A 27,693-nucleotide genomic window follows, 5' to 3' on the forward strand; every position below is an offset into this window, starting at 1 on the left:
GAGTCGGGTTATACTTGCATGGTCACCCTTATGCCCCATACACACGAGCGAATTTTCCATTGGAAAAAACTTGGATGGGTTTTCCGACAGCATTCCGCTCAAGCTTGGCTTGTATACACACGGTCACACAAAAGTTCTCTGAACTTTCCACTGCCAAGAACGTGGTGACGTACAACACTACGACGAGCCAAGAAAATGAAGTTCAATGCTTCCGAGCATTCGTCGAATTGTTTCTGAGCATGCGTAGGAATTTTTCTTGTCAGAATTTGTACAGACGATCAGAATTTCCGTTCTGAACTTTTACCGACCGAAAAATTGAGAACCTGCTCTCAATCTTTTGCTGCCCGAAATTCCGCCAGCAAAAGTCCGATGGAGCATACACACGATCGCATTTTCCGCCAAAAGCTCTCATTGAACTTTTGCTGGTGGAATTTCTGATCGTGTGCACAGGGCATATGATGGAATTTCAGCTGTATTTGGACAAAATTAGAATTTTCCATGACCAGCCTAAGGCTGGGTTCAGACATGTGCGATGCCAGACGTTGCATGTGATTCGCACGGCATTTCTGTGGAGATCACATGCAATGTCTGTGCGATGCAAATTCAGATATACAAACTGAATGGTTGGAATCGCATTTGCACCAAAATGGTGCAGGACCCTTTTTTTGATCCACACTGGAATCGGATCACATGGGTGTACACACCCATGTGATTCGATTTCTTCACCATTTCACATTTCGCACTGCAATCTGTAAACCGATCTGGGAGTGTCATTAACTTTACATTGTCACCCGCAGCGGTTCGCAGATGTCAGTGTGAACCACCAGTGATTCAGGTGTGATGCAGGAACCCGCACAGGATTCCATGCATCACGTAAGTGTGAACCCAGCCTAAAGCCTAGTACACACGATGAGAAAATCGTATGAAAAATACCGATTTCGGAGCGATCGTCCAATAATTTCATCATTAGTACATGGCTTTCTAAAGCTGATCATCACAGTTCATGCAAAAATTTTCTATGGGACAAGTAGGAAAAAAGTTCTGGTATGATAACACGACAAACGTTTCTCGTGTAATTAGTATAGTATATGTATGAAAAAGATTGTATGACCAAGACTACGCAAGCTCGGAAACCAAAGAATACCTTACAATGTAACACATTACATCAAATCCAAAGTTGTATTCTGTCATTCAAGAATTGTTGTAACTTTAGTAGCCTATTGGTTTTCCATATGACACTAGCATGCAAAAAAAAATGGGCGATCATTCGTCCGATATTCTCATCATGTGTACCAAGCATAACATAATCTGATCTCAGAAGCCGACCCCATTTCTCTGGGTCATTGTAGAACACATGCAACCATAAGGGCCCATTTACATCTTTTCATTGTGGTCATACAGTGTTTGTTCAGTTGCAATCCATTTCATTCATTGGGGCTTATCCCCCAGTACAATGCAATCTTATTCTACCTGCTATCAGGCCTATTGCAGAGCTAAATGATATGTATAATAATTGGAATGAATTCTAGTACTCTAGAGCAGGGCTCTCCAAACCAGTGTTAATTTTGGCAGCAAATTTCGATTTAGTTTAAATCTTATGCCACGTACACAGGATCGGAATTTTGGTCGGAAAAAGCTCTGATGGTTTTCCCGACACAATTCCGATGGGATTTCACTCAAGCTGTCTTGCATATACGCAGTCACACTAAATTCCGACTGTCAAGAACGCGGTGACGTACAACACGTACGACGGGACTAGAAAAAGGACATTCAATAGCCAGTAGCCAATAGCTTCTATCTCGTAGTTGAATCCGAGCATGCGTGAGTTTTTGCGCGTTGGAATTGCATACACACGATCGGAATTTCCAAAACTTTTTCCGTCTGAAAAATTGAGAACCTGCTCTCAATCTTTTGGCCAGCAAAATTCCGATGGAGCATACACACGGTCGCATTTTCTGAAGAAAAGCTCTCACCGGTCTTGCTGGCCGAAATTCCGACCGTGTTTACGCAGCATTAGTCTTAGGACTAAAATTCCATTTTAATTTTAGTACCATTTTAGTCTTCTGCAATTGTTTTAGTCATATTTAGTAGACTAAATCTCCAGTACATTTTAGTCGTCTAAAATCTAATGGATGTAATTAAATTGTAATAATAAGGAAAAATGATCCGCGCAAAATTCTAGGTGATAATAAACTAAAGATGGTGTAAACTAATCAAATAATTAACTTTGTGTCAAAGTCCAATACGTAATGCGTTTGCAGTACAAACACGATATTTACATCACTTCCGGTTCGCTTCAACATCTGACCACGCCCTACGCGTTACGTCACGACATGTGAGTTCATCAGGGCTTTTGTGAAGATCACTATTAAGAAGAATCTGTTATTATTCCTCAGAAGAGTTGTTTTATTTTCACATGCTTGGACATTTTGTTTATGCTATATTTATTGGATTTTAAAACTAAGTTAATTATTTGATTACAATAAAATCAGATGTTCCAATAACTCGCACACAATGAACACCCCTCCTCACTTTATGGATAATCGTCTGTTAGTTCTTGATGTAATAAATATAAAATTAGAGATATAATCTCATGTGAAGCCGCTGCTTATTCAAAAACAACATATAAAACTGGCAATATTTAAAACACCAAAACCAAGGTCCTTTATAATACTGCAGCAGTGCTTCCCATCCACTGTCCAATGTGAATATCAGTTGTTTATAGAAGACATAAACTGGTAAGAAAGATAAAATTCCCCAGAATTAAAAATTAATAAAGAGATTACTTGCTGATAAAAGCTGCACCAAAAAAACAGTGATCCCTCACTTGTGCAGTAAATAATTAGAATATAAAATATATTAGTGCGATAAAATCAATCCTAAATGCTCAAATCAAATCACATAATAATGTATAAATGCCAAATACATATATGAGTATTAACAAATAATTAATAAGTCCCTGTGCATATAAAAATAAATATATAAATAAAAAAGTGGTATATATGAACCAAATTAATCTGTGAAAATACCTTTGTGTAATAAAATACCACTTTTTTTATTTATTTTTATATGCACAGGGATTTATTAATTATTTGTTAATACTCATATATGTATTTGATGTTTATACATTATTATGTGATTTGATTTGAGCACTTAGGATTGATTTTAGCTCAATATATTTTATATTCTAACCTCACATTATATGGTTTTGGTAAATCTGAAGGAAAAAAATCAGCAGAAAATCTGATAGTGTGTATGGGGCTTTAGTCGACAAAATGAACACCGCTCCAAACTATGGCCCTCCAGTTGTTCAGGAACTACATTTCCCATCATGCCTAGTCATGTCTGTGAATGTCAGAGTTTTGCAATGCCTTATGGGATGTGTAGTTCCGCAACAGCTGGGGGGCCGTAGTTTGGAGATCCCTGCGGTAGAGGAACAGACGCAGTGTGTATTGTCACCTGACTCAGATCCATTCTGAGTTCAGCCAAGGCTGCTGATTCATTGTGGATTGCTGATGAGGGATGATTCAGCATTTCCTTCTTGCTCCATGACTGAGCTGGTTGTGTAATTCTGAATATTTTATCACAGCGCACAGCTCTGTTACCAGAAATTCAAATGTCTCCCAAAGATCCCTCTTCCGATGAATAAAAACGACAACGTAATTGCAGAAAAATGCATGCCGGTGCATAATGCTGTTTCCTAGTAAAATAAAGTTTATGCAATCCAACAAATGTTACAATAAAAGGAAGCATGGAATGCGTATTGTAACAATTATGGAAAGTGAGTCTTCACAGAGCTCGCCCAGGAATATTTTCACTATAACTGTTCCGTATTTAAGTGGTTTTGGGAAATCCTTCCCACTGCTGATCAGCAGAACTTGCTCATCCCCCCACCACCATACACCCACCAATAAGGAAGGGTAGCCAGACACGGTGACAGTATGGTGTTCAGAGGCTGGCACAGCACAATACCACTCTAGGTTGGACCACTTTTGCCCACACAAACACTGGGTGCAGGTCCCGTGCCTTACTAAATATATATCCTAAAAAAACACTGATTGGTGGCACTCCAGATAAAAGTTACCACTTAAAGGAGAAGTCCAGCCTGAGCTCTTAAGGCTTGGCTTCTGCTCTGGGTCACAGCAGTGCAATTCGTTTTGAACTCCTGTGACCCATTTTCAGCGTAGAGCACTCTGAAGTCCGATCTCCGCTGACGTCACTGCATTCAGTCGGGGCAGCGCGTCATCCCGACTTCCAACGTCTGGATCTGCCAGCTGCCTTGATTGATGGTAGTCTCAGCCTCTCCATGAGCCACGCCTTCACAGCTCAGCGCTCCAATAAGTGTGGAGGAGCAGAGCAGGAGAGCTGCTGATTGACAGGCATCAGCTCTCCTCTCGAGGAGGAATGAGAACCAAACCATCAGCAATGTTCGATGACTTGGTTCTCAGTATAGGGACGTCGGGGGAGAGATGCAGCATTGGTCCCATGCTTCATCCACCTGAATATCCCAGAACCCCCCCCCCCCCCCCCATACTTCTCTTTTAACAGCTTCAGCCCCAGAAGGATTTACCCCCTTCCTGACCAGAGCACTTTTTGCAATTTGGCACTGCGTCGCTTTAACTGACAATTGCATGGCCGTGCGACGTTACACCAAAACAAAATTTACGTCCTTTTTTTCCCACAAATAGAGCTTTCTTTTGGTGGTATTTGATCACCTCTGCGGTTTTTATTTTTTGAGTGGCAATTTTGAAAAAAAAGCAATATTTTTTACTTTTTGCTATAATAAATATCCCCCAAAAATATATATAAAAAAATTGTTTCCTCAGTTTAGGCCGATATGTATTCTTCTACATATTTTTGGTAAAAACAAAAATCGCAATAAGCGTATATTGATTGGTTTACGTAAAAGTTATAGCATCTACAAAATAGGGGAACGTTTTATGGCATTTTTATTATTATTTTTTTTATTAGTAATGGCGGCTAGCTTCGATTTTTATCGTGACTGCGAAATTATGGCGAACACATCAGACACTGCTGACACATTTTTGAGATGATTGACAATTATACAGCGATCAGTGCTATAAAAATGCACTGATTACTGTGTAAATGACACTGGCAGGGAAGGGGTAACACTAGAGGACAATCAAGGGGTTAAGTGTGTCTTAGGGAGTGAGTCTAATTGTGGGAGGGATGGGCTACCACTGGCATGACAGCGATCAATGCTCCTGATGACAGGGAGCAGTAATCTCTGTCATGCCACTAGGCATAACGGGGAAATGCCTTGTATACCGTTCTTCTGCTCCGTGACACGATTGTGGACACCCAGCGGACGATCGTGGGTATCCCCGCGGATATCGAGTCCGCATGACCCGCGATCCAACTCATGGAAGCCCCGCGAGATCACATAATATAACGTGATTTTGCACAGCAGAGCCAACCTGCCGCAGTAAAACTGCAGTGGCTGGTCCGCAAACGGTTAAACAAATAAGTAGCCAAAAGGCTATTTGCTACTTTTTTCACACGAAAGTGAAGCTACCCTTTAACTGCTTGCAGAACGCCTCACGTCTATATATGTCGGCAGAAGGGCTCGTACAGGCAGAATCACGTACCTGTACTTTGCCCTTTAAGAGGCGGTCAGCTGCGTTAGTTGGGTCGCGAATCCCGTAGACTCGATCGCCATCAGGATACCCGCGATCCCCTCATGGGGAGGAAGAACGGGGAGATGCTAATGCGCAAACCAATGAATAATCGCTTATTGTGATTTTTTTTTACCAAAAATATGTATCAGCCTAAACTGTGGAAAAAATAGTTTTTTTATATATTTTTGGGGGATATTTATTATAGCAAAAAGTAAAAAAATGAGTTTTTTTCAAAATTTCAAACCAATCAATATACACTTATTGCAATTTTTTTTAACAAAATATGTAGAAGAATACATATTGGCCTAAACTGGTGAATTACTTATTTATTTTTGGATTTATTAGAGCAAAAAGTAAATTTTTTTTTTTTTTTTTTTTTTTAAATACGCTTTTTTTTGTTTATAGTGCAAAAAATAACCGCAGAGGTGATCAAATACAACCAAAAGAAAGCTCTATTTGTGAGAAAAAAAATTACGTAAATTTTGTTTGGCTACAGTTTCCCACGACCGCGCAATTGTCAGTTAAAGCAATGCAGTGCCAAATCTCAAAAAATGGCCCGGTCAATAAGGGGGAAAAACTTCCAGTCCTTAAGTGGTTAAATTCAATTATAGTGTATTTTCTTCCAAAAAATTGAAAGCCCACTGCGCAAATACCGTGTGACATAAAATATTACAATAAGGAGATGCACAAACTATATGAATACAAAATTAAGGTGTAATCAGAATTTTTTTAATATATCACTAAAACATCACTAAGTGATAATAAATCAACTTCAACGTGAAGTCTCAAAGGATTGTGAATAAATTGTGATTAATTACATAAATAACGTGTTCACAAAAACATTATTTCGATTATTGTTGTCAAAAAATTTCCAAACTGAAACAAAGTAACAGATGAAAAAACAACAGAAGACTAATGATGCCGCATTTCACACACAGTAAAACTTCATCAGATGCTTCAGATCTGGAGAGGGGGCATGTATAAACGGAGCCAGATGGCCTCTTACCGAATCTGATGGACCCTAAATTATAAGGGTCAAACTCGTCTGATATCAACCATGCACTGGGGTGACCCACCAGTGCCGCTTATTAGTGCCCATCAGTGCCGCTTTATCACTGCCCATCAGTGCAGCCTATCAGTGCCCATCTGTGTAGCCTCATCAGTGTACATCAATGAAGGAGATAAAATACCTGTTTGCAAAATTTATTAACAAAATATAAAACAGTTTTGTATTTTTTTTTTATTCTGTCTTTTTACATTTAAAAAACCCAGAAGTCAACAAATTCCACCAACAAAAAGCTCTATTTGTGGGGAAAAAAATGATAAAAATTTCATTTGGGTACAGTGTTGTATGACCGCGCAATTGTCATTCAAGGTGTGACAGCGCAAAAAGCTGAAAATTGGTCTGGGCAGGAGGGGGGTTTAGGTGCCCAGTAAGCAAATGGTTAAGATAAAAAATCTTCCGTGTGCATCAGCCCCCCTAATACTTACTTGAGCCCATCTAGATCCAGCGATGGTGTGGGAGTGTCTGGGCTGCCCGGTATTCTCCCACCTCACGGCGCTATTGGCTACCACTGCTGTCAATCAAAGTCAGTCAGACAATGAGGAGAGAAAGGGGGCAGGGCCGGGCTGCAGCTCTGTGTCTGAATGGACACAGGGAGCTGTGACTTGGCTTGGGTGCCCCCATAGCAAGCTGCTTGGTGTTGGGGCATGCGACAGGAAAGAGGGGCCAAGAGTGCCAGAGAGGGATCCGAGAAGAGGAGGATCGGGGCTGCTCTGTGCAAAAAAACTACGCAGAGCAGGTAAGTATAACGTGTTTGTTATTTTTAACTAAAAAACTTTACTTAAACTTAGACTTTAACCACTACAGATCCGCGCTATTGCCAAATGACGGCATTAGCGCGGACCTACATTTCCGGGACTACGTCTATTGACGTGGTCCCGGTTACGAGCGGCCTGCGCGCCCCCTGAGGGGCGCGCGCGGCGCGCTCTGTGATCGGCGAGTCCGTGAGACTCGCCTGATCACCGATCCGTGTAAGGGGTCGATCCCGACCCCTTATCACGTGATCAGCTGTCAGCCAATGACAGCTGATCATGTGATAGAACGGAGCCGGTAATCGGCTATTATTCCTCCTCGCGCTGACAGCGCGAGGAGAGAAAAAAAAAGCCGATCGCCGGCGGCCGTGATCGGGACATCAGTCCCGATCACGGCCATCAATACAAGGGACCACCTGCCACCTGCCTGTGCCCACCTGCCTCCCGCAGTGCCATCCTGAAATAAAATAAAAGCAAAAGTAAGTGCCCCCCGTCAGTGCCCCCCGTCAGTGCCCATAGTGCCCACAGTGCCACCCACAGTGCCACCCACAGTGCCACCCACAGTGCCACCCCACAGTGCCACCCACAGTGCCACCCAATCTGCCTCAAAGGTGCTGCACCCCAGTGCCACCCATCAGTGCCCAGCAGTGCCGCCCATCTGTGCCCAGCAGTGCCGCCCATCAGTGCCCAGCAGTGCCACCTATCAGAGCCACCTATCAGTGCCACCTATCAGTGCCCATCAGTCCCATCTATCTGTGGTACCTATCAGTGCCCATCCGTGCCACCCATCCGTGCCACTTATCCGTGCCACCCATCCGTGCCATCTTATCTGTGCCCATCTTTGCCCATCAGTGCCGCCTTATCTGTGCCCATCGGTGCCGCCTTATCTGTGCCTATTAGTGCCGCCTTAACTATGCCTATCAGTGCCCACCGGTGCAGCCTATCAGTGCCCACCAATGCAGCCCATCAGTGCCCACCAATGCAGCCCATCAGTGCCCACCAATGCAGCCTATCAGTGCTGCCTAATCAGCGCACTTCAATGAAGGAGAAAAATGACCCGTTTGCAAAATTTTATAACAAACTATTAAAACATGATTTTTTTTTTTTTTTTTTTGCATCTTTTTTTGTTTGTTTAGCAAAAAATAAAACTCCGAGCTGTAACTAAATACCACCAAAAGAAAGCTCTATTTGTGGGAAAAAAATGATAAAAATTTCATTTGGGTACAGTGTTGTATGACCGCGTAATTGTCACTCAAAGTGCATCAGCGCTGAAAGCTGAAAATTGGTCTGGGACTGAGGGGGGTTTAAGTGCCCAGTAAGCAAGTGGTTAAAACCACTTTAAAGTGGTTGTAAACCCTTACAACACACTTTGACCTACAGGTAAGCCTAGATTAAGGCTTACCTGTAGGTCCAAGAAATATCTCCCAAACCTATACGGTTTAGGAGATATTTGGCGAAAGACAGGCACCGCTGTCTACGGCTCATGCGCTGTAGACAGCGGCGCGCAGGCGCACTGAGCGCGGCATCGTCAACGACGAAGATGCAGCGCGTGTCGGCTCCCGTGCGCATGCACGGGAGTGACGTCATCGCGGCTTTGCCGAATGACAGCGGCGGAGCAGCGAGACTCCACTAAGAAGATGGATGCGCCGGACTACAGGGGACAGCGATGACATCGCTGGCTCCTGTGTCAGGTAAGTGACACATAATGGACTACTATGCGATGCATAGTAGTCCATCATGCTTTTGCCTTTGCAGGGAATGAAAGAGGAAGTAAACTCATCAGGGTTTACTTCCTCTTTAAGCTCTTCTGTTACTCAATGTTGGACTAGATTAAGGTTTACCTGTAGGTCCAAGAAATATCTCCTAAACCTACACGGTTTAGGAGATATTTGCCGAAAGAGCGCACCTCTGTCAGAGCGCACCTCTGTCAACGGCGGCGCGCAGGCGCACTGAGCGCGCCGCAGTTAACGGCGATATGCCGCGAGTGGCGGCTCCCGTGCACATGCGCAGGAGTGACGTCATCGCGGCTCCGATGAATGACAGCGCCGGAGCAGCGAGACCCACCAAGAAGATGGAGGCTCCGGACTACAGGGGACAGCGGTGACTTCGCTGGCTCCTGTGTCAGGTAAGTGACACATAATGGACTACTATGCAATGCATAGTAGTCCATGATGCTTTACCTTTGCAGGAAATCAAAGAGGAAGTAAATCCATCAGGGTTTACTTCCTCTTTAAAGTGGTTATAAACATATAACTAGTGAAGTGACTGGCCTCAGGTCATATACAGAGATGAAGTAAATCATCCTACATAAGTTGTACCTGTTTATCCGCAGCACTCTCTTCTCTACATCTGTTGAAAGTGCAGAATTTATAAAGCTTGTCTGAGTTTTCAGAAAGTGGAGGGCAGGGAGCTGGCATTACACATTGAAGAGCACAGCGAAGAGAGCTCATTAGATAGAAGGGAAACACCCCGCTTCACACAGGAACATAGCATAGGATGTCAATCACAAGCTGTGTGCTCAAGATTTCTCCCCTGACACCTTTTTTTTCTCTTATTGTCAGGAAAACATGTCAAAAATGGAAGCAACAGACAAAAATATTTCAGACAAGTACACACTATAGATTGATATGCTTTGTTCATATTTCATGTCCAGGGTTTACAACCAGTGGCGGTTGGTCGGTGGCATCTCAGCACCCGCCACCACCCCGCACTTGCCTCAGCAGGCCCGGCGTGCAGGTTGTCAGCTCCGGTGGGCAGCAGCGGGGTTGCAGGCTTCGGAGAGTTGTAAGCTCCGGTTGCAGCAGGCTACTATGGATGGCCTCCTGTGTCTTCTGTGCGGCTCCTCCCTTCTTCATCTAGGCGTCCAATAGCTGTCCTTTCAGCCAATCGTGTGACGAGTATCAGACACGCTTCCTGATTGGCCAGAAAGAGGATCAGTGTTGCAACAGCAAATTTTCATTTGATGTTGCAAGACACTAGACGTGCACTGACAACAAATGTGTTAGTTTTCGTTTTAAACTTTTTTTTTTTGGAAATTCGATCATTCGGAATTTGGAAAAACGAATATTTGGATTTCCAAATTTCAAATTTTTGGATTTCCGAATTTCTGTATTTCTGAATTTTCTAATTCGAATTTTAGAATTTCTGCATTTTCGGAAATTCGAAAATCTGAAAAAAAGAAAGAAAATCAGTCAAATTCAAAATAATAACTATTAAATTATAAGTTTTGGAATTTCCTTTCAAATTTGAACGTGAACGTAACGAATACAAATTTATCTGAAGTTATGAATTATCCGAAATAACAAATGCCGCATCTAAACAAATGGAATGGAACAAATTAATAAAAAAATAAAAAGGTTTTATTATTATTATTGTTATTTATTATTAGATTGTTATGTTCCATTCATTTAGATACGGCATTCGTTATTTCAGATAATTCATAACTTCAGATAAATTTGTACTCGTTACGTTCACTAACAGCAACATTTGAAAGGAAATTCCAATACCTATGATTTAATATTTATTATTAGTTAGTTATTATTTCAGATTTTCAGGTATTCGAATCTTCAGATTTTTATTCCTTTGAATTTTCAGATTTTAAATCCTTTGAATTTTCAGATTTCCAAATTTCCAAATTTTAAAATTTCTGAAAGTTCGAATTTCCGAAATTCCTTAACTTTTGGCCTTACCGGTTACCTCTGCTTGGCTTGTTCTTCCATGTTTAGGGGTTCCCAGGGTTAGTACCCAACAACTTTGGACGCTGACACCATAAAAGTCCTTTACAAAGGTTTTTATTTGCAGGGGTAACATCCAACAAACACAGTCACATATGGGAACAGAGGGCAAGGGTGAAGAAACTCAGGCACCTTGAACTGATAATCATCAGAAAGTCTCTAATACCACCCAGAGAGTAGCCACTCACAGCTGAGTGCTTCAAGGCTGAACAAATCTCTAGCCAGAGATTATGGCAGTCAGCACTTTGATCCGGAACTTGTGAAATCTCTGACTTTGAATAATTGGTAACAGAAAGTGAACAGGAACCTTTTCCTCGGTACCTGGAACGTTCTCTGTCTCCTTGGCAGTACTGGAAAAGCGTAGATTCCTTAGTGTCCTTCACAACCCAGCATCCAGGCACTTCTTGGGATGCCAGCTTGTTGGCCCTCCTCCGAAGAGTCCTCCCCCGGTCACTTACATGAGCTGCGGTGCTCCTCCAAGCCGAGACGCCTTGAATCCTCCCTCAGTTACTGTGCCTCGGACCAGCAGGTTCCAAAACTCGGGAACAGACGAATCCTTACCCCAGACCAGGCGGGTCTATTGAGGTTAGTCACTTGAACCATGTTGCGGAGCGACACATGCTCCCGTGACCGGGACCCCTCGGGAATCAGGAACAGGCAGTTATGGCCTCACGAACAAACCCGGAACACGTGACTTCAACATCTTAAATACCCTTCCCCAGACTCCTCAGCGGGGCCAGGCGCACCCACTGATTGGCTCCGGGGAACGCTGATACCCAAAGCGTCCAACCACACCTAACTGTACACATGACCAGGCAGAACTCTAACACAGCCCAGCCAAACTGATGTCAAAGTTAAACCTACATAATTAACCCTCAGAACCCCTTTACTGTTCTGAGGCAAAAACTAAATTTGTACATGACAGACACCTTGTCCAAAGTTTCATCGCTACATCTGATTTTCAGAAATTCGGAAGTTTGAAAATTCGTAAATTCCTAATTTCGTAAATTCATAATTTCGGAGATTCGAGATATTCCGAAATTTCCGAAATTAACGAATTTGTCAAAATTCATTATAAAACAAATTCGGAACTAAATAAATTGCACATGTCTACAAGCCACCTGAGTGGGCCCTCGGACGCAGTGCTCTGTGCCCCGAGCCCACCCTATTTTGAAGCCTATTAGAGCCTCTGGCTCTAATCAGTGCTTCAAAAAAAAACACAGCCCACCCAACCCCGCCATAGGAATTAATGTGCCCGGCTTCCTGAAAGGAGCCGGACCCATGAATATAAGGACGGCAGCATGGATAGGGGGGTGGCATCCATGTGCCCACAATGGATGGGCCGCTCCTGTTTACAAGCACTTCAAGTTCATTTGAATCCAAAAAGGGGGAACTCCCCTTGTAATTGCAGTGACAGGTGAATGGACCTGGCACAACAAGCACAGTGATCTGATCTCACTATTCCTGAGAGATTTAGAAATCTTTTAGGAATGCACTGATACCATTTTTTTTCACGAGTACGGGTCCTTTCACACGGGGCGGATCAGTTCTGATCCGCCCCGTGGATATCTGTTTTCTCAGCGGGGATCACTCCGTCGATCCCCGCTGAGCAGGGAGATGACAGGTCCGTCTCTGCACACTGCGCAGGGACGGACCTGTCACAGCGCCGCTCTCCCCTATGGGAGATCGGATGACGACAGACCGCAGTGCCCGTCGCCACCCGATCCGATCCGCAGACGGATGGAAAAATAGCTTTTTCCTCCGTCACACTTTTTCGGATCGGAGCGGGTCGGATGTCAGCGGACATGTCACCGCTGACATCCGACGCTCCATAGAGCTCTATGGAACACCCGTTCAGGTCCGCCTGAAAAACTGACAGGCGGGCCTGAACGGGACGTCAGTGTGAAAGGGGCCTACGAGTATCGATACTTTTTTTCAATTTACTTTTTTTTTTTATTTACCAATTACGGATACCTACCGCAACTGTTTTGTTTATACAGCTGTCAGCATTGAAAAGTTATTTACAAATTAAATACATTCTTTTTTTTTTACAATTTTGCTCAACAAATAAATATATGTTAAAGGTGTGAAAATAGCAACGAACAAAGCAAGCAAAAATCAGTTTTAATTATTAACCACTTCCGGAACGCTGCATGCCGATATACGTCCTATCTTTGAAGAAGAATATCCAGGGCCGTTTTTAAGGCAGGGCAAAAGGGGCAGCTGCCCTGGGCCCTGTCATTGTTGTGGGGCCCAAAGCAGCTGCCTCATACTTGCCAACTATCCTAGTTTAAATTCCCTCGCCCCTTGAAGTTTTAGTTCCGTGCTGTGTCCCGATATCTCAGTGTGAAGTGCTGCTACTAATGCTGCCCAGCTCTGCCTTATTGTTGTGTACAAATGACTCACCCGCAGTTGGCCCTGTGTTTATATGTAAATAACTGGCAATCATATATAAATAGCGGCGGCATTCATATGTAAATAGCTGCATCCGGTGGCATAGATATGTAAATAAAGGCGGCATTCATATGTATATCATGCCTCCTACAGTGAGGAAATGATGTGCTGTAACCTCTAGCAATCAGTGAGCAGTATTGCTTTACAGTAATCTCTAGCAACCAGCAGAAATCATTTGCTGTAACCTCTAGCAACTAATTAGCGAGCCATAATGTGTGCTGTAACCTCTAGCAACCGTCAGTGAGCAGTATTGCTTTACAGTAATCTCTAGCAACCAGCAGAAATCATTTGCTGTAACCTCTAGCAACTAATCAGTGAGCTGTAATGTGTGCTGTAACCTCTAGCAACCGTCAGTGAGCGGCAATGATACACTGTAACCTCTGGCAACCAAACACAGTCGCTGCCTGATCTAATACAGTAAACTGATTTTAAGTCTAGCTGCTATTTATTGTATGTCTCAGAGCATGTGAAGTGCAAAATTGTATGGGGGGGGGGCAAGAAAACGTTTGCCCAGGGTCCAATCAATATTAAAGACAGCCCTGAGACTATCGTTGTTATGGCAGCAGCTAGCTGCCATAACCCCAGTATACTCTTTTTTGGCTGGCGGTCTGGTTTCAGATAATAGTGGTCTCTGTGGCGGATCCACCACAAGATCACTTTTATCGGTGACAGGAGAGGGGCCCCCCCTCTCGCCGCGTTCCCGTGCCCTCCGCCGCTTACTGGAACTGCCGGCAGCGGCGGAGGTGATCGGATCCTCTCAGTGGCACGGAGATGAGTGAGGGGGAAGATGGCCCCCACCCGTCTCCATAACATTGCAGGGCAGAAGCGATATCAAAACATCACTCCCACCCATAGCTCTTTTTTTTTGTTTGTTTTTAAATGACAATTTTTTTTTTTTATTGCATTTTAGTGCAAATATGAGACCTGAGGTCTTTTTTACCCCAGATCTCATATTCAAGAGGTCCTGTCATTAATTTTTTTTTTTTGCTATTACAAGGGATGTTGAAATTCCTTGTAATAGGAATAAAAATGACACCATTTTTTTTTTAAACAGTGTAAAAAAAATAAAATAAAAGATAAAATAAATAAGAAAAAAAAACAAAAAAACTTTTAAAGTGCCCAGTCCTGCTGAGCTCGTGTGCAGAAGTGAACGCATACTTGAGTAGCGCCCGCATATAAGAAAACGCTGTTCAAGCCACACATGTGAGGTATCGCCACGATCGGTAGAGCGAGAGCAATAATTCTAGCCTTAGACCTCCTCTGAATTTTTTAAATGTCACCTATGGATATTTTTAAGGGTAAAAGTTTGTTACCATTCCACAAGTGGGCGCAATTTTGAAGCGTGACATGTTGGGTATCAATTTACTCGCCATAACATTATCTTCACAGTATGAAAAAAATTGGGGTAACTTTACTGTTTACTTATTTTTTAATTCAAAAAAGTGTATTTTTTCCAAAAAATTTGCCCTTGTAAGACAGCTGCGCAAATACGATGTGAAAGAATGTATTGCAACAAGCGCCATTTTATTCTCTAGGGTGTTAGAAAAAAAAAATGTATAATGTTTGAGGGTTCTAAGTAATTTTCTAGCAAAAAAATGTTTCTAACTTGTAAACAACAAATCTCAAAAAGAGGCTCGGTACTTAAGTGGTTAATAATTTATAAAATAGAAGGTTGGTGGTCGATTCCCAGGGGCCGGTGCAGAATACCCCTTAAAAAACTTTGCAAAGATTACCTTGAAATGGCCCTCCACCTTGATAGGGTGCACAGTGGTTGGGGTCAAATACCCCTTCCCCCAGGCTGATTTACACCACTACTTGGCTGTTATTTATTTACGTGCTTGTGGTTGTCTGCTGTGGGGGTGTGCCCTCGGGTTCCCCTACTGCTGCTGCTATATTTGGCTGCTCCTCATTGTATGGTAGTAATAAATTCCTCCTGAAGAAGCAGTCGTCACAGTGAAACATGTAGGGGATCTGCTGTACATCAAGAATTAATTACATCCTGTGTCCTTAGCATTTAACTGAGGATGCCGTATCACCAGCAATATCAATGTAACAAAAAATATTACTGCAAGCATTGTTTGTTTTATATGTTTGGACATGTGTCCCTTTTGTATAAATAAAATGTAAATGTAAAATAGCTTTATTAAATTTGTGCTATTTTTAGGGTACAGAGATTGTCCATTTTCCCATGCTGGGGGCTTGGTGGGGGGGGGGGGGGGCTGGCTAAACCAATAACACTGGAGATCAGGTGAGTATAGAAGCAGGAACTGCTGAGAGAATCCATAAGTACTCTTCTGCAGTATTCACCTGTGAGCCCAGAGCAGGGGGTGGAGCCTTGTCCCCCTGAGCTCACAAAAAGTTGGTTCAATGATGCTGGACGTCATTCAATCTGGAAGAGGAGCGGCAATGGATCCATAAGTCTATGGGGGACAACACTGGAGATCAGGTGAACATAGGAGAGTATAGGAGCAGGAACTGCTGTGGGAATCCATAAATACTCTGCAGTATTCACCTGTGAGTCCAGAGCAAGGGGTGGAGCCTTGACCCCCCAAGCTCACAGAAAGTTGGTTCAATGATGCTGGACGTCATTCAATCTGGAAGAGGAGCGGCAATGGATCGATAAGTCTATGGGAAACAATGCTGGAGATCAGGTGAGTATAGAAGCAGGAACTGCTGTGGGAATCCATAAAAACTCTGCAGTATTTACCTGTGAGCCCAAAGCAGGGGGTGGATGCCCCAAGCTCACAGAAAGTTGGTTGAATGATGCTGGGCATCATATAATCTGGAAGAGGAGCAGCACTGGATTCATAATTTTTTTGGGGGGGGGGCAACACTAGCAATCAGATGAATATAGAAGCAGGAACTGCTGGGGAAATCCATATTTAAGGTTTTTCTCAAAACTAGAATTTGGTTTTACATTGGATCTAGTCCAACTGAACAGGAAACAACTGATAAAAAGAAAACACCCATAAATCAAAAAAGAAAACTGATACTTGAATTGATTTGTCTCCAGCATATCAAATTGTAGAGATCAAAAAGAGGGGGAAAACACTGCGCTCCCTATATAAGTGACAAAAAATTGTGATATAACACAAAACAGCAGCTAACATACACACAAACTAAGTCAAAATAACGAATGATAACAAACAATGTAGCGCTATAATGTCAAAAAATTTAAAAAAAACGTAGCCATAAATCACCAAATGATCTGGTAGTGAAATCAAACTTAAAAGGTCAGCACACATATCACATGTTGTGCAGTCTAGTAAGGAATACAGAAAATGTGCTTCAGTGAACTAACAATATGAGCATAAAAAAGTCCAGCTATGACAAAATAATGTGAAACGTGAGTCCAGATATTCCGTTGGTATGAACTATGTATAGCCTTCCGTTCACAGCCAGAAAATATTATAGAAAACGGTGGATACCCTTACCGAAAATGGTGGACACGAACTACTGTATAGTAAATGTGTCATGCAGGCTTATGTGCGTCACACACCATTCGTATACATCAGGTCATGGATCGCCATCCGAATAGTCGCTGCCCACTTCAGGATCGGTACACCTCAGATCTCCAGGGTTTTCAACTCTCTCTCGAAGGTTCCTGTCAGCTAGGAGCTCAGAGCAGGTTCACCATAAACAAAAAGTAAGGACACAATGCCTCTCATAGTGAAATTCCACCATTAAAGGTTTTATTTAAAAAAAAATTCCAAATGACATATAAAAAATGACATAAAAAATATCCAAAAAGAATCACGTGATCCAATAAAAATGAATGATAAAAAGAGCAATATGGGGAGCAGGAAACGCATTCATGCCCCAGTCGAAGGCTTATTCGTCGAAACGCGTCGGGCTACCGTTTCCTGCTCCCCATATTGCTCTTTTTGGATATTTTTTATGTCATTTTTTAGATGTCATTTGAATTTTTTTTAAAAATAAAACCTTTAATGGTGGAATTTCACTATGAGAGGCATTGTGTCCTTACTTTTTGTTTATGGTGAACCCGCTCTGAGCTCCTAGCTGACCGGAACCTTCGAGAGAGAGTTGAAAACCCTGGAGATCTGAGGTGTACCGATCCTGAAGTGGGCAGCGACTATTCGGATGGCGATCCATGACCTGATGTATACGAATGGTGTGTGGCGCACATAAGCCTGCATGACACATTTACTATACAGTAGTTCGTGTCCACCATTTTCGGTAAGGGTATCCACCGTTTTCTATAATATTTTCTGGCTGTGAACGGAAGGCTATACATAGTTCATACCAACGGAATATCTGGACTCACGTTTCACATTATTTTGTCATAGCTGGACTTTTTTATGCTCATATTGTTAGTTCACTGAAGCACATTTTCTGTATTCCTTACTAGACTGCACAACATGTGATATATGTGCTGACCTTTTAAGTTTGATTTCACTACCAGATCATTTGGTGATTTATGTCTAGGTTTTTTACATTTTTTGACATTATAGCGCTACATTGTTTGTTATCATTCTTTATCAAATTGTAGAGGACCACATACTACCCCAGCCACAAATAAGACCAAGTCAATGTACTTACACAGTGCCGCCCAGTATATACTTCATGCCAGTCCTTACCTTACAAAAACAGGCTTCTGTATCGGGAACCCTTTGCTAAACACAAATGGTCTCGGCGAGGCCTTTGCTGGAGATGTAGTGGTTGTATATTAGGGGTGTAGACGTTCTGGTGAAATGATAAGTGGGATAAGAGTGAGAGCGGTGCTATGTTCTAATCTCCCCAGCCCAGCAATGTGAAAGTCAGCTGATGACAGTTCCGCCTCTTTCATCATGTATCATACTGTATGGAATGCACCCAAATTCCTCTTTTCTCTTTCTGCAGAAGGATCACAAATAATAATATCATCATAGATATGTCAGTAATCATAGTTCACAGCACACCATTATAAATTTTTTTTTTAGAAGAGCTTGTTTGGGAAAATAGGAAAAATGAATAGGTGGAAAAAAACAAAGTGGGGATTGTTGATTTTTGTTTGGTTTGGTAGAATTCTCTAAACCTTGCTGACAATCACACGAATCACAGTCTCCGCTCTAATTTAGGAATGTGTCTATGGGAATGTTTGACCATTCTTCCAGAAACGCATTTGTGAGGTCAGGCACTGATGTTGGGCGAGAAGGCCTGGCTCTCAGTCTCCGCTCTAATTCATCCCAAAGGTATTCTATAGGGTTAAAGTCAGGACTCTGTACAGGCCATTCAACTTCCTCCACTCCAAACTCGCTCATCTATGGCCGCGTACACACGCGCGGACTGTTCGCCCAACTTTGTCCGTCCAACAGTTTCGGCAAACAGTCCGCTCAAAATTAGCATGGACGGACATGGCCACACACGACGAACGAACAGTTTGCTGAAACCGTGCGCGATGACGTGAACGGCACGTACGACGGGACGAAAAATACGACGTCCTATACACTGCATTATAGCTTTCGGCGTGAAAATCCTTTCTGAGCATGCGCGCAACTTTGTTTGACGAACAAGCCTACACACGAGGGGACTGTTCGCTCAAACAAGGTTTCAGCGGACAGTTTTTCGGAATTTCCGAAAAACCTTGTCCGTCCAACTGTCCGCTGAAACTGTCCGCTGAAAGCCCACACACGAGCGGACTGTCCGCCCAAACACTGTTCAGCGGACAAAGTTGGGCGAACAGTCCGCCCGTGTGTACGCGGCCTATGTCTTTATGGACCTTGCTTTGTGCAGTGGTGCTCAGTCATGTTGGAACAGGAAGGGGTCACCCCCAAACTGTTCCCACAAGGTTAGGAGCATAAAATTGTCCAAAATGTTTGGGCATGCTGACGCCTTAAGAGTTCCCTTCACTGGAACTAAGGGGCCAAGCCCAACCCCTGAAAAACAACCCCACACCATAATTTGGACCAGTGCACAAAGCAAGGTCCATGAAGACTCGCTCATACGCTCATAAAGATATGGATGAGCGAGTTTGGGGTGGGGGAACTTGACCGGCCTGCACAGAGTCCTGACCTGAACCCAATATAACACCTTTGGGATGAATTAGAGCGGAGACTGAGAGCCAGGCCATCTCGTCCAACATCAGTGCCTGACCTCCCAAATGTGTTTCTGGAAGAATGGTCAACACATTCCTATAGACACAGTCAAACCTTGTAAAGGGTGGGCCAACTCAATATTGCACCCTACGCAAGACTGGGACGCCATTAAAGTTCATGTACTTGTAAAGGCAGATGTCACAATACTTTTGACAATATAACGTGTCTGCCGTATGGAACTTACAGTAAGTGGTTTGAGTTAGAGATCAGCTTTCAAGAGTTATGCTGCGTACACATGCCCGGACTTTCCGGCAGACTAAGTCCGACTGTCTTCCCAACGGACTTTCAGCGGACTTCCGACAGATTTTCCGAACGAACAGACTTGGACACACGCAATCACACCAAAGTCTGACGGTTTCGTCCGTGATGACGTGCGACCGGACCAGAATCAGGAAGTTCATAGCCAGTAGCCAATAGCTGCCCTAGCGTCGGTTTTTGTCCGTCGGACTAGCATACAGACAAATGGATTTTTCGTCCGGACTCGCGTCCATCGGAAAGATTTGAAACATGTTCTAAATCTAAAGTACGTCTGATTTTTAGACAGCAAAGGTCAGATGAAGCCCACACACGGACCTTTGCTGTCGAAAAGTCCAGTCATGTGTACACGGCAAAAGTAGATTGAAGCATGCTTGGGACAAACATATACTCAGATAAAAACGAAAATGACAAAAACAACATGTAGAAATAAAAAATTAAAAACAACAAAAAAAACAAAGCAAAGGGAAGACTCGATGGACCACCTGGTCTTTTTTCTGCTGTCACTTTTCTTTATTTCTATGTATCTAAGAGTCCAGTTTTATTTGATTGTTAAAAGGTGGCTTCCAATTGGTCACTATGAGCCAGATTAGCCAAACTAAACATCCAATGATGTCCACTTGCATTCTAATTTTTTCATTTTTTTTCTTTGGCATGCACAAGTGATGTGTCCCTCCTGTCACATTTCAGTAACTCAGAACCTACAGTTTTCCCTTGCTCTGTTCCTCTTTATTGCATATGCCTAATACTGTCTCTTAGTGGCCTCTTTGAATACTACAATTCCTATATCCATTAGCTTAGGGGAGATTTATGTATATTTTTATTTATTTATTACAGGTACTTATTTAGCTTACAATTTAAGCTCCCTAGCTCACATTCAGACATACTTATACTAAGGCCAATTTAGACAGGAACCAATTAACCTACCAGCCTGTCTTTGGAGTGCGGGAGGAAACTGGGGAACCTGGAGGAAACCCACGCAGGCACAGGCATACCTCCCATCTTTTTGAGATGGGAATGAGGGACACCTATTAGCAAAAGTATGCAGGCATAGGACACGACCCCTTAACCACTTGCCGACCGCCTCACGCCGATGTACGTCGGCAGAATGGCACGGGCAGGCATAAGCACGTACATGTACGTGATTTGCCTCCCGCGGGTCGGGGGCCCGATCGGGCCCCCGCCCGGTGCCTGCGGCGGTCGGTTTTCGTTCGGGAGCGATCCCGGACGAGGGGACGGCCATTCATTCATGGCCACCCCCTCGCGATCGCTCCCGACGAATGGAAATCCCCGGTGACATCACTTCCTCTCCTGTAATGTAAACACAGGAGAGGAAGTGATGTATTCTCTCCTCCGTGTCGGTATTTTTCGTTCCGACACGGAGGAGAGCGGATCAGTGAGTTGCACCAACACATCCCACACACAGTAGAACATGCCAGGCACACTCACACCCCCCCTTTACCCCCCGATCACCCCCCCAATTACCCCTGCCCCCCAGTCACAGTGACACCAATGTCATTTTTTTTTTTTTTTTTTTTTTTTTTGCATTGGTGTCATTTGTGACTGTAATAACTGTTAGGGCAGTTAGGGTTAGCCCCCTTTAGTTCTAATGTACCCCCCTAACCCCCCCAATAAAGGTTTAACCCCGTGATCACCCCCCGTCGCCAGTGTCACTAAGGCTGGGTTCACATTGCAGCGGTTTATGAGAACGAATGTGATTCGCACCGCACTGCAGTGCAAATCACATCCGATCTCTGTGCGATTCGAGTTCAGCCATTCGCCGCACCCGCCGCACCCGCCACACCCGCCGCACCCGCCGCAAATTCGCACGGGACCCTTTTTTTGGCCCGCAGCAGAATCGGATCGCATGGGTGTTCACACCATGCGATCCGAGTTTGCAGATCGCACTGCGATATGCGAACTGATCTGGGGGTGTCAGTAACATTTCACTGACACTCCCAGCAGTTCGCATAGGGCAGTGTGAACTGCCGCCGGGAGGCATGCGATGCGGGAACCCGCCGCGGATTCGCGGCGTTTCCGCATCGCTCCAGTGTGAACCCAGCCTAATAAGCGATCATTTTTCTGATCGCCGTATTAGTGTCACAGGTGACGCTAGTTAGGCAGGTAGGTATTTAGGTTCGCCGCAGCTTTTTATAGCGCTAGGGACCCCCATATACTACCGCATAAAGCCCCCTGATTGCCCCCTAGTTAACCCTTTCACCAGTGATCACCATATAACTGTTACAGGTGACGCTGGTTGGTTAGTTATTTTTTTATAGTTTCAGGGCACCCGCCATTTATTACCTAATAAAGGTTTAACCCCCTGATCACCCGGCAGGTGTCATTTGTGACTAATAACTGTTAGGGCAGTTAGGGTTAGCCCCCTTTAGTTCTAAGGTACCCCCCTAACCCCCCCAATAAAGGTTTAACCCCGTGATCACCCCCCGTCGCCAGTGTCACTAAGGCTGGGTTCACATTGCAGCGGTTTATGAGAACGGATGTGATTCGCACCGCACTGCAGTGCAAATCACATCCGATCTCTGTGCGATTCGAGTTCAGCTATACAGATAGTATGGCTGAATTCGTGTCGCACCCGCCGCACCCGCCGCAAACTCGCACGGGACCCTTTTTTTGGTCCGCAGCAGAATCGGATCGCATGGGTGTTCACACCATGCGATCCAAGTTTGCAGATCGCACTGCGATATGCGAACTGATCTGGGGGTGTCATTAACATTTCACTGACACTCCCAGCAGTTCGCATAGGGCAGTGTGAACTGCCGCCGGGAGGCATGCGATGCGGGAACCCGCCGCGCATTCGTGGCGTTCCCGCATCGCTCCAGTGTGAACCCAGCCTAATAAGCGATCGTTTTTCTGATCGCTGTATTAGTGTCACAGGTGACGCTAGTTAGGCAGGTAGGTATTTAGGTTCGCCGCAGCTTTTTATAGCGCCAGGGACCCCCATATACTACCGCATAAAGCCCCCTGATTGCCCCCTAGTTAACCCTTTCACCAGTGATCACCATATAACTGTTACAGGTGACGCTGGTTGGTTAGTTATTTTTTTATAGTTTCAGGGCACCCGCCATTTATTACCTAGTCTCACTAGTGTACCCCTAAATTTAGGGGTGTCTACTTTCTAAAATGGGGTCATTTGGGGGGGGGGGTTTGTGCCATCTTGGCATTTTATGGCCTTCAAAACTGTAACGCCCTTAGAAAGCCTGAAGGCGGTGCTTGGTTTTTGGGGCCCCGTACGCGGCTAGGCTCCCAAAAAGTCCCACATATGTGGTATCCCCGTACTCAGGAGAAGCAGCAGAATTTATTTTGGGGTGTCATTTCACATATGCCCATGGCATGCGTGAGCAATATATCATTTAGTGACAACTTTGTGAAAAAAAAAAAAAGTTTGTAATTTTCCCGCAACTTGTGGCAAAATATAAAATATTCCATGGACTCAACATGCCTCTCAGCAAATAGCTTGGGGTGTCTACTTTCTAAAATGGGGTCATTTGTGGGGGTTTTGTGCCATCTTGGCATTTTATGGCCTTCAAAACTGTAATAGGTAGTGAGAAGTGAACTCAAAAAATTACGCCCTTAGAAAGCCTGAAGGCGGTGCTTGGTTTTCGGGGCCCCGTACGCGGCTAGGCTCCCAAAAAGTCCCACATATGTGGTATCCCCGTACTCAGGAGAAGCAGCAGAATTTATTTTGGGGTGTCATTTCACATATGCCCATGGCATGCATGAGCAATATATCATTTAGTGACAACTTTGTGAAAAAAAAAAAAAAAAAAAAAAAGTTTGTAATTTTCCCGCAACTTGTGGCAAAATATAAAATATTCCATGGACTCAACATGCCTCTCAGCAAATAGCTTGGGGTGTCTACTTTCTAAAATGGGGTCATTTGTGGGGGTTTTGTGCCATCTTGGCATTTTATGGCCTTCAAAACTGTAATAGGTAGTGAGGCGTGAAATCAAAAATTTACGCCCTTAGAAAGCCTGAAGGCGGTGCTTGGTTTTCGGGGCCCTGTACGCGGCTAGGCTCCCAAAAAGTCCCACATATGTGGTATCCCCGTACTCAGGAGAAGCAGCAGAATTTATTTTGGGGTGTCATTTCACATACGCCCATAGCATGTGTGAGCAATATATCATTTAGTGACAACTTTGTGTAAAAAAAAAAAAAAAATTTTTTTTTTGTCATTATTCAATCGCTTGAGGCAAAAAAATAAAATATTCAATGGGCTCAACATGCCTCTTATCAATTTCCTTAGGGGGTCTACTTTCCAAAATGGGGTCATTTGGGGGGGTTTTGTACTGCCCTGTCATTTTAGCACCTCAAGAAATGAGATAGGCAGTCGTAAACTAAAAGCTGCGTAAATTCCAGAAAACGTACCTTAGTTTGTAGATGTGACAACTTTTGCGCAAACCAATAAATATACAATTATTGACTTTTTTTTTACCAAAGACATGTGGCTGAATACATTTTGTCCTAAATGTATGACTAAAATTGAGTTTATTGGATTTTTCTAATAACAAAAAGTAGAAAATATCATTTTTTTTCAAAATTTGCGGTCTTTTTACGTTTATATCGCAAAAAATAAAAATCGCAGAGGCAATCAAATACCATCAAAAGAAAGCTCTATTTGTGGGAAGAAAAGGACGCAAATTTTGTTTGGGTACAACATTGCATGACCGCGCAATTACCAGTTAAAGCAGCGCAGTGCCAAAGTGTAAAAAGACCTCTGGTCATTTACCAGCAAAATGGTCCGGTCTGAAAGTGGTTAAATAAGAATTAATTTAAAAAAATTACCTAAACGTGCTTCTTTTTTTTTTTTACCACTACTATTCCTTTATTTTGGCTTTTGAAATTTACAAATGCGGCCATTTAGAAATCAGATGGAAGGTTTAGCACTGGAAAACACCTTTTGAAAGATAAAAAGTGTATTTTATATACAACTATATAGATCAGACCGAAACGAGGGACAAATGAGGAGGAAAGAGGGACGTTGTTCCAAATCAGGGACAGTTGGGAGCTATGGTAGGGTTGCCACCCTTTCTTCAAGTCAAATCCGAACACTTCAGCGGTGCACGGCAATTTTATTTTATATTGTAAACTATACATATATTTTGCAATGAAATAACATTTCTAATCATTTGAAGTTAATCATAAGAGTCGCCCTTTACATCAGAGTCCACAGAGTTCCCCTTTTAAATCCAAATCCGCAGAGTTCCCCTTTTACATCTGAATATCTGAAGACTTCCCTTACACTGTAACGGGGGACTCTGCAGACTCTGATGTAAGGGAGAACTCTGGGGACTCTGACATAAGGGATGCTCTGGGAGCCCTGATTTAAGGGTGAACACCGAGCACTCTGATGTAAGGGGAAACACTGTGGCCTCTGGTGTAAAGGGGATCTCTGATGTAAGGGATGCTCTGAGAACTCTGATTTACCTTAGTGTACTCACTTAGAGGCAGGAGAGAGAAGGGGGGAGACTTCAGTCACAGACAGGGATGGATGGTGAGCTCACTCACCATTTGGCGGTCAGCACCTCTCATCCAGATGTATCTGAGGCTGCTGGACTTCGAATTTCCAGCCCCCACTTTCCTTTTCTTAAGCACAGTGCTGGGGATTGGAGTGTGGGATGACATAGAGGGGTAGGGGGGAGCAAGAGGATCAGATTGAGCCTTCTCTCCTCTCCTGTCTGTGTGTGTGTGGGGGGGGGGGGGATTGTTAGTGTTGACTTTGGGCAGTGTGAAAGAGGGTGTAACAGACAGCATCGGCTTGCACTACTGCAACCAGCAACCCTGCTTTGAAGCCATAGTCCAGTTTGAATGATGTGTCCGGGTTTCAGGCGGCCTGAATCCTGGACATGTGATTCCTGAGTTGTCTGGGAGAATCTCAGAAAGGTGGCAACCCTAAGCTATGGGCACAGGGAGAACATGCAAACTCCAGGCAGGTAGTGTCATGGGTGGGTTTTTTGAACCAATGACCATAATGTTGCCAGGCGGAAGTGCTAACCACTGTGCTGCCCATATGTACATGCTCATTGACAATCGAATTGGCAAGATCCATTGGAGACCAGTGGCAGCCTGTCCATTAGGGGTGCAGGGGCGCCCCCCCCCCCCAATCCATGTGCCCGGTCCCTAATCTACATGCCTGGACGCATGGATTAAAATGGGTTTTATATTTATTTTTTATTTTAGAAGCAGGTGATTAGAGCCAGAGGCTCTAAGTGGCTTAAAAAAAGGATGGGCTCGGGGGGGGGGGGGGGGGGGGGGCAGAGCCCACCCAGTTGTGTGACAATAGCGAATTAATATTCGCTATTGTCTCCCTGATTCTCCTCCTGGCCAATCAGGAAGCTGGTGAGACCCGATTGGCTGAGAGGAGAAGTGATCGTATATTGGCTGCCGCGCCGAGAGAGGACGGAGGGAAGACGCTGAGGAGGAAGCCATCGAGGAGGAGGAAACGCAGGAAGGAGCTGAAGCTGCCCATGACCTAGATGGGGGTAACTGCGTCTTGTTTGACGCCCAAGGTGGAGCAGGGTTCTCCTCTCTGTAACTGATCACCTAGATTCCTTTGGCAAGGCTTAGATCTCACACACATGGGAGCATTTTGGCATACCATATAAATTGCAGGCATATTCCCACTATACTCTGCACCCAGCGATGTATGCCTATGCATATGCATGGAATTATGCAAGTAGCAGCATATATTGGCATACTACTGCAAATACCCATCACTATGGGTCACTGGAGGCTGCAGTTGGGTATCCTGGGCAGGGAAATATGTCTGCACTGTATGTTGAATGCCAAAAAAAAGCAGTTGTGCACCTGATCTTTAGATGATAAAAGTATTCTTGTAATGAGAGAGATATGTGCTTCTGAAAATGCTAGTCACCTGGCTGTCCATGGCTTCAACTCTTTGTGTCACTGACTAATAACTAAGCCTGATCTCTCGTTTCACATGTTCTGGATCAGTTACACAAAATCCATTGAAGATACTGGATACCAAATCGCATTTCTGAAAGGTAAAACTGTTCCAAGCTGGCAATCCGGTGCAATTTTTCAGCCAAAATGTTAAAATGATTGTTATTATTATTTAAGTGATGCCTGAGTGGTAAAGATACACTATAGTGTCAAAAGTATCGGGACACCTGCCTTTACACGCACATGAACTTTAAAGGGTCACTAAAGGATTTTTGTTTTTACCTTAACTGGGCAGCTCGTTTTGCACAGAGTGGCCCCAAACCTGCTCTTCTGGGGTCCCTCGGTGGCTGTCTCAGCTCTCTCCCACAAGGACTCCACAACTTCATGCGAGCTCCCTTGCAAGTGCTTGCGGGTGCGCTCTCGTGACACAGCTGGCTGCCGTAGCTGCTGGCTGTATTACTCGGCCCCGCCCCGGCGCGTCGGATCATTGGATGTGATCGACAGCTGCGCGAGCCAATGGCTGCGCTGCTTTCCATCCATCCACTCTAGCCAATCAATGGCCAGGGTGAGCGGCGAAGAGGACGTCGGAGGCGATCGCAGGACTTTCGAGGGGTCAGGTAAGTAAAACGAGGGGGATGGGGGGGCTGGATGTTTTTTCACCTTAATGCATAGAATGCATTAAGGTGAAAAAACTTTTACCTTTACAACCCCTTTAATGGTATCTCAGTCTTATGCCACATACACACGGTAGGAAATTCAGACGAAAAAAGTCTGATCGGA

At 44.0% G+C, this 27,693-nt stretch overlaps 1 protein-coding gene across 1 annotated transcript in view; it reads right to left on the minus strand.

Annotated features, from left to right (window-relative positions):
- BACH1 (BTB domain and CNC homolog 1) overlaps positions 1-18,388 on the minus strand; it is a 65,551-nt gene extending 47,163 nt beyond the window's left edge. The window contains exon 1 of the mRNA XM_077480015.1: positions 18,241-18,388. The gene's annotated coding sequence lies outside the window, so the exon portion shown is untranslated. The remainder of the gene's footprint in view (positions 1-18,240) is intronic.
- Positions 18,389-27,693: the final 9,305 nt, after the last annotated feature.

Source organism: Lithobates pipiens, unplaced genomic scaffold (assembly GCF_037356315.1).
Source record: "Lithobates pipiens isolate NorthernLeopardFrog02 unplaced genomic scaffold, aLitPip1_a1.2 Scaffold_16, whole genome shotgun sequence".
NCBI classification, from domain to species: Eukaryota; Metazoa; Chordata; class Amphibia; order Anura; family Ranidae; genus Lithobates; species Lithobates pipiens.